The following is a 13,693-nucleotide window of genomic DNA, read 5'->3' on the forward strand; positions in this document are numbered from 1 at the left end:
CACAGGTGAAGCATACAGGATTTATACCAGATGGGTCTTATATGTAGCATTTCTGTTTTCAAGATATTTACTTATTCATCCTTTGTTAACCACTTTAGTCCCTCTAGGCAAGTGGCCTTTCTTCAAGGGATACCCGAGGTGTTATTCATACTACTATGGGAAATTTAGCCAGGGGAACTTTCCCCTTCCAATAAGTGTTGTGGGATCTTTTACATTCACTTGAATTACCACCAGCTCATGCAGATAGGACCTTGGTTCATAGGTTCATAGGCGTGTACTAGGCTAATGATCACAAGGGTGTTTTTAAGCCTAGCCATGCATCCCAAATCTCTGACAAGTTCTGGTACCCTTGATAACTGTAAGCAGGGACTTGGAAGATGAAACATTTACAAGCAGGGGTATGGAAGATGAACCATTTACAGACTGCTTGTCTCCATTAGAGGCATAGGTGGAAAATCAGGGCTGAATTTTCTGTTTTCCATCCAATTGTCCAAGCTACACTTGAATTGGGTTAGGGAGGAACTCTGCTTCACACAAATTGGGAGCCTATTCCAGAGACAGGATAGTCTCTGGGATACATACCTGTTTCTACAGCAGGTTCAATTTATATCATAGGCAAGGTTTAAGACTTTAGAATGGTTAAATCTGGTACTGTTTGTTTTGTAGATATGCAGGAGTTCCATCAGGGTAGAGTTTGACAATGTCTTGTATGCCAGTTATAGATTTCCCCTCAACAGCGTGTAGATTTCAGGCTGTTGAGGGGAGAGCCTGAAGGAAACAGAATACAGGGATAGGGCCTAAAGGCATTCTGCATAGGACATGTGACTTCTGCCCTGTATTCTTTTAGTGAGGAACCTCTATGAATGCTCCAATTGTTGGATGTGCCTGGTTAGGTACATATCAAAAGGGGCATTGTATTCAATGATGGGTCTAAAGAATGACATACAGTAGAACAATAACTTCCTTGTACCTGGATGTCATTATACCTTTTTTATAAGTTGCACAACATAGAATGATTTCCTCACTACTATAAACATGTAATAGTCAAAAGCTAGATTACTGATTATGTGTGTCCCCAAGTCTTTAACTACTGGGTCAACTCTTAGGTTCATATGTTCATACTAGGTTATCTGCCCTAGGGCATTTATAAGCCTAGCCAGAGTGTGTATGGCTTTCGCCACCCATTTTAAATTAATTTTGCTATGCCCTTTTTCGAGGTTAGTATACTGTGCCTCTGTCTAACAGTGACACAGAAGTGATACCTGGAGTAAACCTACGATCTCCCATCCACTCATCAAGATTCCTCTTGAAGAGTCAATGAGGGACTCTGCCTAACCTGGACTTGGATTTTATTCCAGAGTGAAGGGAGCCTCTGGGTTATGAATCTGTCCCTCCAGCATGTCCTATTTATTTTAGTGCTGAGGTTCAAGTCCCTTGAGCCCGTAGCTCGATGGGATTTGGATTTTCTGAGGTGCAGCATGTCCATTAATTCCGGGTTGGACATGGCTTTATACGTCAGGCACAGATCACCACTGAGCAGGCGGTATGCCACTGAGTAGAGCTGGAGTTTCTTTAACCGGGCAGCATACGGCATCTGTTTGAGCCCCTTGATCCTCTTGGTGAGGTACTTTTGGGGTCTTTCCAGTTGCTGCAGGTGTCTGGTAAGGTACAACCCAAAAGGGGCATTGTACTCAATTATGGGCCTGATGAGTGATGAGTAAAGAGGCACGATGACCTCCCCTGATCTAGATGTGAATCCCTTCATGATTAGGTGGGCTATATAAAATGTTTTTCTAACCACTTTGGCCACGTGGTTGTCAAATGAGAGATTGCTATCAACTTGGGTCCCCAGGTCCCTAATTACTTCCTCTGTACTTAATGGATTACCACCTATGTGGTAATTTGTGGGCACTTTGTTTTTGCCAAAGGGGATGACTATACATTTTTTGGCGTTTAGCTTGAGGCCATGGCTCTGGCACCAGTTAGGGGTATGTTTTCAATAAGATAGCTACCAGGGGTGGATGATATCACAAAAGATACTCTTATGCATTGCTTGGCATTTAGCTGTAATCATGTATTTCTTGGTATTTAATTTTAGTCCATGGCATGGTGCTAACACCAGTTATTTGTCAGTGTGAGCCTTTCTTGAAGAACATTTGTGTCGGTGGGGGATTCTATGACTGCTCCTAATTTGAAAACATCTGCAAAATTAGCCAGCCAGAGACCCTTGACACTGGTCTTGACTTCAGAGAAGTAAATGCCAAAAGCTAGCAGTACCAGGAACAATCTCTGAGGGACTCCGCTTGTGACTGGCCTTTTTGTAGAGATAGATTCCCAATTGTAACTTCCTGAGTCCTGTCTGTGAGGTAGCTGTCTATCCACTGGGTGACATAAGGGTTTATACCCAGCATCATTAGTTTGTCAACAATGCTTGACTGGGGTAGTGTGTCACATCCCTTGGCCAGGTCAAGACAGGCAGTATGAACCATTCTGCCCTCATCCATTGCTTTTGTGACCTTCTCAAAGAGTTCTACCATTTTAAGTAGTCATGACCTGGCTTTGACAAAACCAAATTGAGTTGGGTCCAGTGCCTGGAGGTTTCCTATGTCATTATTGATGATTTACATGATAATTCTTTCCATAGCTTTGCATATGAGACTAGTGACACTTATGGAGCAGTAGTTGCCAGAGTCTGTAGATGGCATAACTTTGTGCAGAGGGATGACTACTGCTGTTCTCCACTCGTGAGGCCTGTCTCGAGGCTAATGTTAAATAGCAGTTCCAGAAGGCCTGATAGGTGATGTTTCATTCTTTTTAGAAGACATCCTGGGATATAGTCTTAGGCTATTGAAGTATTGTTCTTGGCCTTAGAGGGAGCTCTGAGAACCTGTTCCCTGATGATAGTAGGGGGAGTTATACTTGATGGTATTACCAGAGGGAGGTTCAGGGAGAGAGAGGGGTAAAGTTAGAGCTGAATTTTCATCCAGTAGGTTTGCTATATCTTCTGGCTCAGTATCAGTAGCTCCAATAACAATGGGTTCAGCACATAGTTGAGTCTTGCGTTTGAAGTTGAGGGCATAGCTAAAGAATGCCTTGTAGTTGTCCTTGCCTGGGAGGCCAAATCTACCTCAAATATGGCTTTGGTAGACTTTATTTGTCCTCTGAGTTTTTTATTTAGTTTGATGAGAGTGCGTTTATCCTGCTGAGTGTTATACCTTCTAATTTTTGCAATGATTTTCTTCCTTTTACTATATAGCCTACTGATGTTGTGATTCTATCAGGGAGGGTTGTTTTTTGAATTAGTTCTGTATTTCTTCCTGATGGGTACAGTTGTGTCTATGCAGCTCCTAACATGATTGTATAGGGCTTCTGTGAACAGTTAAATGTATGCCGCAGTGTTCTCAGGGCTTATGGGGGCTTGAAATTTTGCCAGGTTATCACTTAATAGTAGGAAGTTAACCTTAGAGTAGTTCCTGAACATTCCAGGGCTAGCTGGGGTTCCAGGTTTTATTTTTACGTCAGAGGAGTCCATTTTATGGTCTGATATTATTACAGAAAACATTGCACTAGGAGGTGTGCAACACTCTCCCACATTAATGAGGACCAGATCCAGTATGTTTGAACCCCCTGGTTGGTGTACTGACAGTCTGGTCCAGGGAGTTTGCATTTGCAAAATCCAGGAGTTTCTGTGCCTGCATGTTTGGTGTTGTTATGATGTCCATTTAATAGTGGGGTAATTAAAGTTGCCCATGAATATGGTATTGATTTGGATGGTGTTTCCAATAAGTTTAAATACATGTTATGGGTTTCCTTGGTCATAGAGGAGGACCTATATATTGCATGGAAGTCATACAGGTTTTTTGCCTATAGTGAGTTGAACATGGAGAAGCTCAAGTGCATTGTCCTATTTGACCAGCCTTAAGGTATATTTATTTTTGATGTACATTGGGACACCTCCTCCTTTAGTCCCTGTCTGTGTAGTAGCTGCTCTGAATATATGGAAAGCATTATAGCCTTGCACTGCCAGTATGCTCTTCACTGCTTTAAACCATGTCTCAGTGACTGTACAGATACAAGCATTCTCTATGGTGAGGAGAGCTGATAGAGAGTGGAGTTTCTTGTTTAGACTTCTAGCACTGAGTAGTAACACCTTTAGATTTTCATGCTTTTGATTTACTATGTTGGAAGTACTTTCAGTTTGGCATTGCCTAATTAAGGCACTATGGGGGAGGACAATGTTTTATCTAATATTCAGAAGCCCAGAGGGGAGAGGTGGAGACCATCCCTGGCAATGCAATGTGAAATGTTGGCCATTTCCTTCCATGGTGACAAATATCGCACCCCCTTAGATTGACACAAAAAATTAAACCAATTATTAAAGTCAGTCATCTTCTGTTTATATTGTAGCATCATCCTCAGAAAATGTAAAATGCTGCTCATTGCTATACTTATAACAACCTGGGATACATATTCCAAGAGCTCCATGAGGCCTGTCTTCATATAGTCTAGGGAGGCATGTCTCAGGTCATTTCCACCGACATGGACTATGACAGAGTCATACTGCTGCTTGTGGTCCAATGACCTGACTGCATGTATAATGTGACAGATCTTGGCTACTGATAAGCAACTGACTGTGACATTTTCCTTGCTCAGGCTGGTGAGAGGGACATCAGTGTGTCTCACAATGGAGTCTCCAATGACCAAAATGTTGCATTTTATGGTGGCTTGCCTTATGGGCTTAGATGTAGAGGCTCCATGAGATGTGGCTGTATGTGCTGATGTGGATGTTGCTTTGAAAGAGTGCATGTAGGGCAGCTGATGGTATTTGTTATGGGTACTTTGTCTAGGAGGTCTTTGGGGTTTAGGTAGGTTGCATTTAAGTGCCTCAGCATATGTGGGTCTATGTGTCTGCTTTGAACTGAGTGTGATGGGTGCAGTGTATGCATTAGTATTACTAACAACCTGACTGACATTAGGAGTGCTTTTATTTGAGAGGTTTGCCTCCAGTGACATTGTGCGAATACATCTTTCACATATCATACCATTTATTTAAGAATTAGCTGGTTGTCAATAAACATGAGGCAATTTATACATTGCCTCAGGATGCCCATCTCCAACAAGCTGGTAACAGAGATAGTGAAAAAGTTCATATCTATGGAAACAAGCCCTTTTTTACTAATTAGCTGGCTGCAGTGAGTATACAAAGTAATGTCAGGAGTATCTGGTTTGAAACTCTGGGGCAGTGCTTGTCACTGCAAACTGGTTGCCCTGTGTGCAACTAGGAATTGATGACATTTCAAGGATGCTTTTATAAAAAAATGTCAACTCAAGGTATCTATGTCTATACAGGGCACTGCCAAACACTTGAGGGGAAACTAATAAGTATACCCTGATGATTTATGGATGAAGTATTTAGGGAGATATTCTGAAGTTGGGTTAGATAGCTGATCAAACAGTACTTACTGAAAAGAAAGAATTACTTTTGTCAAGAATTATGAAAATGGGATTTACCTGATTGGCTACTGCCTGGCTACTACAAGTGCTGACCTGACTACATCTTCACACTGTTGGGATATAATATCCTTTGCTTCTCAGATAGAAGCAAAACAATAGCACCAATTCCAAGATGAGAAGAAGGCCACATGCTCTTTGGTGATCAACAGTCATGTCCCAGATGATGCAGAGCTCTGTAGGCTTGCTCTAGCTTTTTTCCTAGTACATGCCTTGAATAGCAACTTGACTAATCAGAAACATCTAACACACACACACTAAATGGCTCAATAGAAGCAGTCAGGAATCAATACTGTCTGCTTATTCTCTCACCAGGAGCAAAATGTAAGCGCACATCCAAGCTGGCACCTGTGAAGCAGTTATCAGTCTTCAAGAAATAATGTTCCTATGTTCCTTATCTTACCTAGAGCAAAACAGAAATATTAATCCCAAGATAACTACCAAGAGGCAGAATGTGGGCTCTCCAATAATTGCTGGTCTTGGACTAGATGTTGCAGCGTTTAAAGACAAGATGGGAAAAAATGGGTTAATAAGAGCTGCAGTGTGCACTAAGCAGTTGTATATGCAGAATGGGGAAACTTAATCTTTAGTAATCCAAGTGGAGAGCAGCTGATTTTAAAAGAGCAAGGTAGATTGAAAAGGGTTGGGCACTTTGTATTCTGGCTCCGTGGAACAGGTCTATATCATATGTTTGAGGTTTTATAACTTCGAACATTAAAACATTGAATTTAAATGTTCAAAGTTATAAAGCTTCAAACATATTTAAAAACAAAAAAAATCTCAAAACTAATGGCTGTAGGCAGGGGGGCAAGCCCCCCTGCACCCCCCAACATCCCCTACTCTTTAAATATACCAACTCCGAGACTACACTACAGTGCAGTAAGGAAATCTTCCCTTTACTGCACTATAGTGCAGTCTCAGAGTTGGTATATTTAAAGAGCAGGGGGTATTGGGATGCAGCCCCCCATGTGGGGGGGGGTGTAGGGGGGCTTGCCCACCTGCCTACATTAGTCAGGTAAGTTCCGTTTGTTTGTTTTTTATTATATGTTCAATGTTTGAAACTTTGAACATTTAAATTTGATTATTTAACTTCAAAGTTTTCAAACTTCAAACATATAATATAGACCCTCCTTGGAATACAGTGGGATGGCCAATAAAATTAAATAATTGAAGAGGAGTGATTTTACAAAATGATAATTTTGTGCTTACTCAAATTAGCCAATGAAAGAGGAGAAGAAAGAAAATGTGTGGTCAAATTAACTTAAGGGTCAGGCAACAAGAATGACAGTTGAGTTTAAAAACACAACAGTGCCATGGTGGGAGAAAATTTTATTTCTGTGTGACTCGCAAGAGACAAAGCTGAGGTTTCTTTCCTAGTTTAAATATGCAGTTAAAAGCAGAATAAAAGTAAAATACAGTGAAAAGAAAATAAACAATATACAAAATAAAATAAGACAATGAAGCAATACAAAACACAAGAAAGCAGAAACAAACTAACCTTTCTCTCACAGTAATCTATGGCAGAGTCTGAGTGAGCTTTTCCTGTAAAGTCTTGGAATGTTTTAGTTTATCCTTTAAATAGATCATTTAGTTCCTAGCTCCACCCTCAGTTCACAGGTAATTAACCTTAAATGACCTGTTCTAATTTCTGTGTGGCTCACAAGAGACACAGCTGTGGTTTCTTTCTTAGTTTAAATATGCAATTAAAAGCAAAATACAATTAATCCCAGTGTAAAGAAGATGCACCACAATATACAAAACAGAAAAAGACAATGCAGCAATAGAAATTCCCCTCACAGTAATCTGTGGCCGAGACTGAGTGAGTTTTTCCAGTTCCAGAGTTTAGCATCTCATCCAAAGGACAGCACACACAGAAGTGCAGCCCCTTCCTTATGCTGTGCTGCAGTATCAGCAATCCATCTACCTGGTGTGGGAACAGAACATTCAGCCTTCTGCACCACCTGTTGCACCACTGACATGGTTTCAGTAAAGTGCTAAGTGGAAGATTCATAAACCTAGTCTGGAAAGAATAGAGATAGAGCACAGAAGGATTCCTATGCTACAATCATACATAATACACATCTACATTATTAATATAAAATATATAGAACAGCACAGCTCTGTACTACTCCTAGCTGATGCATGGTGCAGCTATGCAAAAGTAAGAAGCTATTTAAATAATGTACTGGGGGTGATTTACACTTTGATCAGTTGCACACACTAAGGTATAAACTCTGACTTATGTATTGGCATACTTTTAGGTATATGCCAACACACACAATTATAGAGCATTCAAAATGCACATGAACAAGGTGCTGAAGTGATGTATTGCACAGCAGGACATGGTGGTGCAAGCACTGTGTCTGAGTACACAGTGCACAAAGCACAGAAACATGCACTAGTGTGTCAGTCAGTGTACTATTCACACACACTGGTCCCTCTAATGGTGAGTAAGGATCATAGTCCAATCACAGATCCTTATTCTAAATGAGATGTAAGTGAATACTAGCATGCATGCATATGTGGTGAAAAAGAAACCTTAATGAATTGCTTACCATATGCATGCATAACAGCATAATAGTAACTGCAGTACTGCTTTGCCACTATGTGGTCATGTGTCTAAAACCTGCAGTCGTAGCCACAGCACTAATAATATACAGTATAAGTATGTAAGTATGATCACTACAGCAGGGCAGTGTGCACCAGTAATAAATCTCAGAAACAATAAACTGTGTTCATAGCACAAATAAAATATTTGGCACACAGCATGTTATAAAAAGGAGCATGTTGAATCTTATATGAAATGTGGAATCACAATCTGCTGACAGAAAACTTGGTGGATTAAACTCATTGAAAAACATACTCATTAAACATGAGGGTGGGAACAACAGACATGCATTTTTGCACGGGGCTGAGGGTTTTGCTTCTCCAGCACTATCCTTATATAAGTATGTTAACTATAGTTAACACTGGGAAAAAGAAAAAACACATTGCAAGGGTTCAAATGCTTGCATGCACTACAGACTTGCAGTACAATAAGAAAATGTAAAATTATTTCATACCATTCTATTCAAGGATTTGAAACAGAGATTACATTCATCAGAAAGTTTTCATTTAATGTCAGAATTTCTGTGCACATCTATACATATATGAAAGTCTTGGGGCCAGATTCACAAAACCTCCGTGTAAGACTTAATATGTCTTACTCGGAGGCTGCAGTTGAACGGTATGACGTCAGCATGCCATGCATATTCATGAGGGCATGCTGAGTCATACCCTAGTCTAACACGGTCCATGTAGGAAAGTAGGGGGCGTGTCTGAATGCCGAGTACAGCAAAGGGACACCCCCCCAGAAGAGTCAGAGTCCTGAAAGTAAACACCCACGAGCGAGTCTGCTGAAATGTCAAGGAACACAACACCACACATCCCTACAGACTAGACTCTACTGAAAATGTGTAAAATGTAAAAATAGCAGTTTCCTTTTATAATTTCCAAAATGTTTGCCCGCATTTGCGCTCATTTGACCGGTTATGCCCTTCGCTAAGTAGCAATAGCATAGCGGTAGAGACGTCGGCCAAAGAGGAGGTAGTCACGGTTCGAGCCCCCACAACATCATTCTCCATTTTTATTAAAATAAGTATGAAACAATCCCCTGACATATATATATATATATATATATATATATATATATATATATAAAACTATAATTTAAACAAAATGTAATGAAATGGCCCATGTATTTGTGAACAAAACCGACGTAATATATAAAAAAAAGGATCATAATTGCCCATAGCTTAGCAGCACTTTAACAAGCTCAATATGAGTGCCCATAGGTGAGCAGCACTTTAACAAGCTTAATATCAGTGCCCATAGGTGAGCAGCACTTTAACAAGCTTAATATCAGTGCCCGTAGGTGAGCAGCACTTTAACAAGCAAAATATGAGTGCCCGTAGTTCAGCAGTGCTTCACCCAGGTCAATATGAGTGCTTATAGGGAAATAACGCATTACCCAGTGTAAGCCATTTGCACGGAGCTGCGCAGCATACCAACCAGCTTACCGTCGGGCAACGTTGGGCAAGCTGTGGTAAAGTCGCCTTTACACAGACACACCTCCTAGCCTGACTAGACAGTAGCAAAATAAAAAAGCAATGACAAGGGTCGAACCCGGGATACTGTGCACCATAGTCAAAGTACTGAACAACTAAGCCATGACAGTTGTACTTAGAAATACAGTATTAGCATACATATAGGAATGAATGAAAATAGAACCATGACAAAGCAGGTTTGCTGTAAGCTAATAAATATCCAAAATGGCCAATCACAGATAAGTGCGGGAAACCGGCATATATAAGCCCCGTAGGCAGGAATACACACCATAACTGATTGTGGTACCCATTTGCAGTCAGCATGGCAGGTGCAGGAGAGGGAAATTGCTTTAGAGCACAAAGGTGGGGTGTTGAGGAGTCAAAATATATGGTTTGGCTCCTAGTCCATAATCATGAAGTGCAACTCATGCAGGGCCAGGTTCAATGAGGAGTGTATAAGGCAGAGGCGTGGAACCGGTTGGCACATGATCTCACTAGTGCCACAGGCATTCCGAGGACTGGTGAACAGGTCCGTCACCACCATGCGGACCTGAAGCGATGAAAGGAGGACCAACTGAACTGATGGATCCAGGAGGCCCGCCAAATGCCCAATGCCCCACTACTGAGTAAGTATCCATGTAATTAAGTATGTAAGAAATGCTATCCTAGCCTATAGTATGGATAGGTATGTTACAATATTCCTTCATTTATATTACAGCTGCAGGTGTTCGTTCCACGAATCGGCAAGCCTATGCTGATAGGCTGGCGAGGTTGCGCTACCAGGCAGGTTAGTAATTATTCTGCTGGTATTGTTATAGAATATAAGTGGGACAGCTTGTAAAAGAGTTCAGTGTTGTAACCCAGTAATAAAAGTCAAATAAGCCTAGAAGAAAGATTCTGATAGTATTGTAAGATTAGATAAGTGATGCAGCCTGGAAAAGAGTATTGCAATCCAGTAATAAAGATTAAACATGTCTCAAATAGAGTTTCCACCTGTATTGTAATATCAGATAACTGTGTCAGCTTGAAAATGAGTGTTGTAATCAATCAACAAAGGATAGACAAGTGTCGAATACATCCTTGTAAATTCTGCCATATGAAATAAGTGAGTCAACTGGAAAGGATTGTTGTAACCCAGTAATAAATGTTAATAAAGCCTAAAATTAAGTACCATCATGAAATGTAAATATAAAATAAGTGAGAGAGTGTGAGAAAGAGAGTTTGAAGCTACCAAGAAAGCTGTAATAAGTCTGGAATAAAGGTATACTGCATTCACTACATAATGAAATGAATGAAACAGCCACAACCAAAGAGTGAAATGTCTTTAATAAAGTACAGAACCTGGACTGTGTATGTTCCACAATTTGGATATGTTGCTGTACCCTTGCATTATGGAGATAGTATGGTTGTATGAAATGCTGAACATCCACAGTTGTCTAGACCCATATAAATCAAATGTAGCAGGATGCTTTACCTGAACACAGTCAGATATGAACATATATGAATAAAAATGGAATGTATATTAATGTAGCAGTAACATCCCCATCACCAACATTCCTAAGGTTACATACAGGAAACTGTACTAATACATGTAGGGAATATATATCTGCATCTACTAGGAATGTACAGTATATGTATAGGTAGTTTAAGTTGTTAATGTAATATTTCTCCACCCTACCCTATTTTCACAAATTATGCCATTCCACATCTAACTGGGTATGTGTATTCACAATTAATTCCCATGGACATTTGTCCTGCTGGTTTATACATATCTGCATGTATGTTGATGCATGTGCCCTGTTCACATATCCAAACCTGATGGCCTGTTGCCACCAATCAACCCTGCATGCTGTTGGAATGTCCACTGTTGTTCTAAATATGCATGTGTTATGCTTGCTGCTCAATGTTCGGAATTCATGTGTGTTTGGTTAATGGGAATACTGATGCATGCTGTTACAACTAATTTTGAATGGTGTTGTTTGTTACTAACCCAAAATACCATAAAATACTGCTAAACATAGGACAACAGGGAAGGCGGGTTCCAGCGGACCCACCTCTTCCACCTCAGCTGGCGAGTGCAACTGGCACCAGTGCCCAGGCCGGGACCTCCTCCGGTGGTCCTGTGCCACCTTTGGGTGGAAGCGCTGCAGGGGATGGGGTTCACCCCCCCTCTGCAAGCGTGGCCGGAGGAGAGCCTCCACTCATCCTCCATAGTGTCCGGTCTGTGGTGCGTAGTGAGATCAGGCATTCTGTGACTGATCCCCTATGCCAGCTTGAGGTGAGGGTGGTGCAACTCACGGGTGTGCCTGCCCGTCCTATCCAGCCCCCAGCACAGCCCCGGCCTGGGCTGTGAAGGCGCAGTGGTAACTGCCCATGGGTGAGGATCTCAGTTCCACTGTTGCCATCTGTGGGCTCATGGGCTTGCGATATCCAAACATCCATCCCCATCAATTGTGTTTACCCCCCACATGTGTCATACTCCACCCCTGTATGCATCTTGTTTGTCTTGTCTGTTAACCTCCCCAACCTACCTCCCCAAATATACCTACTTCCTGTACCTCACATTCTACTCTCACCTGAAAAAAAAAATAAAAAAGGGCACTCTGTTCCCACAAAAAAATTACGCCCCATACATAGCTGCCCATTTCGCATACATGTCTGCTGGACATGTAAACTGATAATTACAATTGGCTGTACAACATATGTTGTTGTCCTCACCCCTCTCCCAGGGGTGGAAGGTGTCAAATCTCACTCTAAATTTCTAACATATGCACAGCTGTTGCTGGTAAAGAATTGCGCAGCTATGGGCCATCCCTACAGCCTTCCTGCACATCCCGAGCTTGTTTTCCTACTGTTCTACCCTCTTTGTGCCCCCTTTTTTACCACTTTCATATTTCCCCATTTTATTTTCTTTAAAAGAAATTAGCGCGGGTGTTAGCGGGAGTAAGCACTTTTATTTTAAGCAGTAGTCAGCGGGTGTGCGCTTGTGTGCGCTTAGCTAAGCGTAGATAAGCATAGGTAAGCGTCGTGCAAACTCATGCAAACCCGCTTACAACTGCTTAAAAGTGCTTTAGTCACTCTGTATGACAAGGCCTGTAGTCTGCTCATCAGCAAAATAAAATACCCCTGTCAGTCTAGAACCCCAGACCTTGGAAGCACTAGACTGCATGAATTACCACTGAGCCACAGCAGATATACCAGAACTTGGTGCTGAAACAAATATATCATGAAATACAATGAGTGAATGTAAAGGGAAAATAGGAAGGCCATTACACAAAGCTTGTTCTGTGTATCTTTACTGGCAATTCTTGTGGAATTGCATTACATTAGTGTGATAAGAGAAACAGCCATGCTAGTAGGTAATAATGTTACAGTAGCACCTTACAAACCCCACACAGTATCAGAGCAGGATAAACACCACCATGTTTGAATAGGTAAGAGGCCAGACCTCCCAACTGTGACTGATTTACAGGGATGTCCCTGATTTGCAAACAAATGTTACCTGTGCCCCACTGACTCCCTGTGAAATGTACTCACAGTAGGCAGAAAGGTGGGGAATCCCACGTAATGGTAACTGTCAATAAGTTACAGTAGACACTACTTGCATGTCAGAAATGGTGTAGTAATACATATTCTCAAAATACCCCACAGTCACAACTGCAGAATATCTGAAATATATCACGGGTGTATCCCACTGATATGTACCTTTCCCTGAGGCTGGTCAAATATATACCTGAGAGTATCTGAGGCCTGGAAGTGTCAGAAACACACAGGCATATCAGCCTGTCTGCTGTTAAACACTCTGTGAATAGCTGTAGAATTACTTCCACAAGCATGCCCTTATGTAGGAGTACAACACAGAAATATCAAAGGATGTAGCCATCTAACATACTAATGACAGTATAGCAGTTCATAAGCACTGCATGTGCCTGATATTCATAATTGTTAGTACAGTATACTTAGTTGTCCTCACCCCTCTCTCAGGGATGGAAGGTTTCAACTGTCACAGCAAATGTCAAACATATGTACAGCTATTGCAGTTAGAGAAATGTGCAGCTATGGACCTTCCCTACACCCAGCCTGCACATCCCTAGCTG

The sequence above is a fragment of the Protopterus annectens genome, chromosome 3.part0, assembly GCF_019279795.1.
Source record: "Protopterus annectens isolate FY-2018-M chromosome 3.part0, PAN1.0, whole genome shotgun sequence".
Classification (NCBI taxonomy): domain Eukaryota; kingdom Metazoa; phylum Chordata; order Ceratodontiformes; family Protopteridae; genus Protopterus; species Protopterus annectens.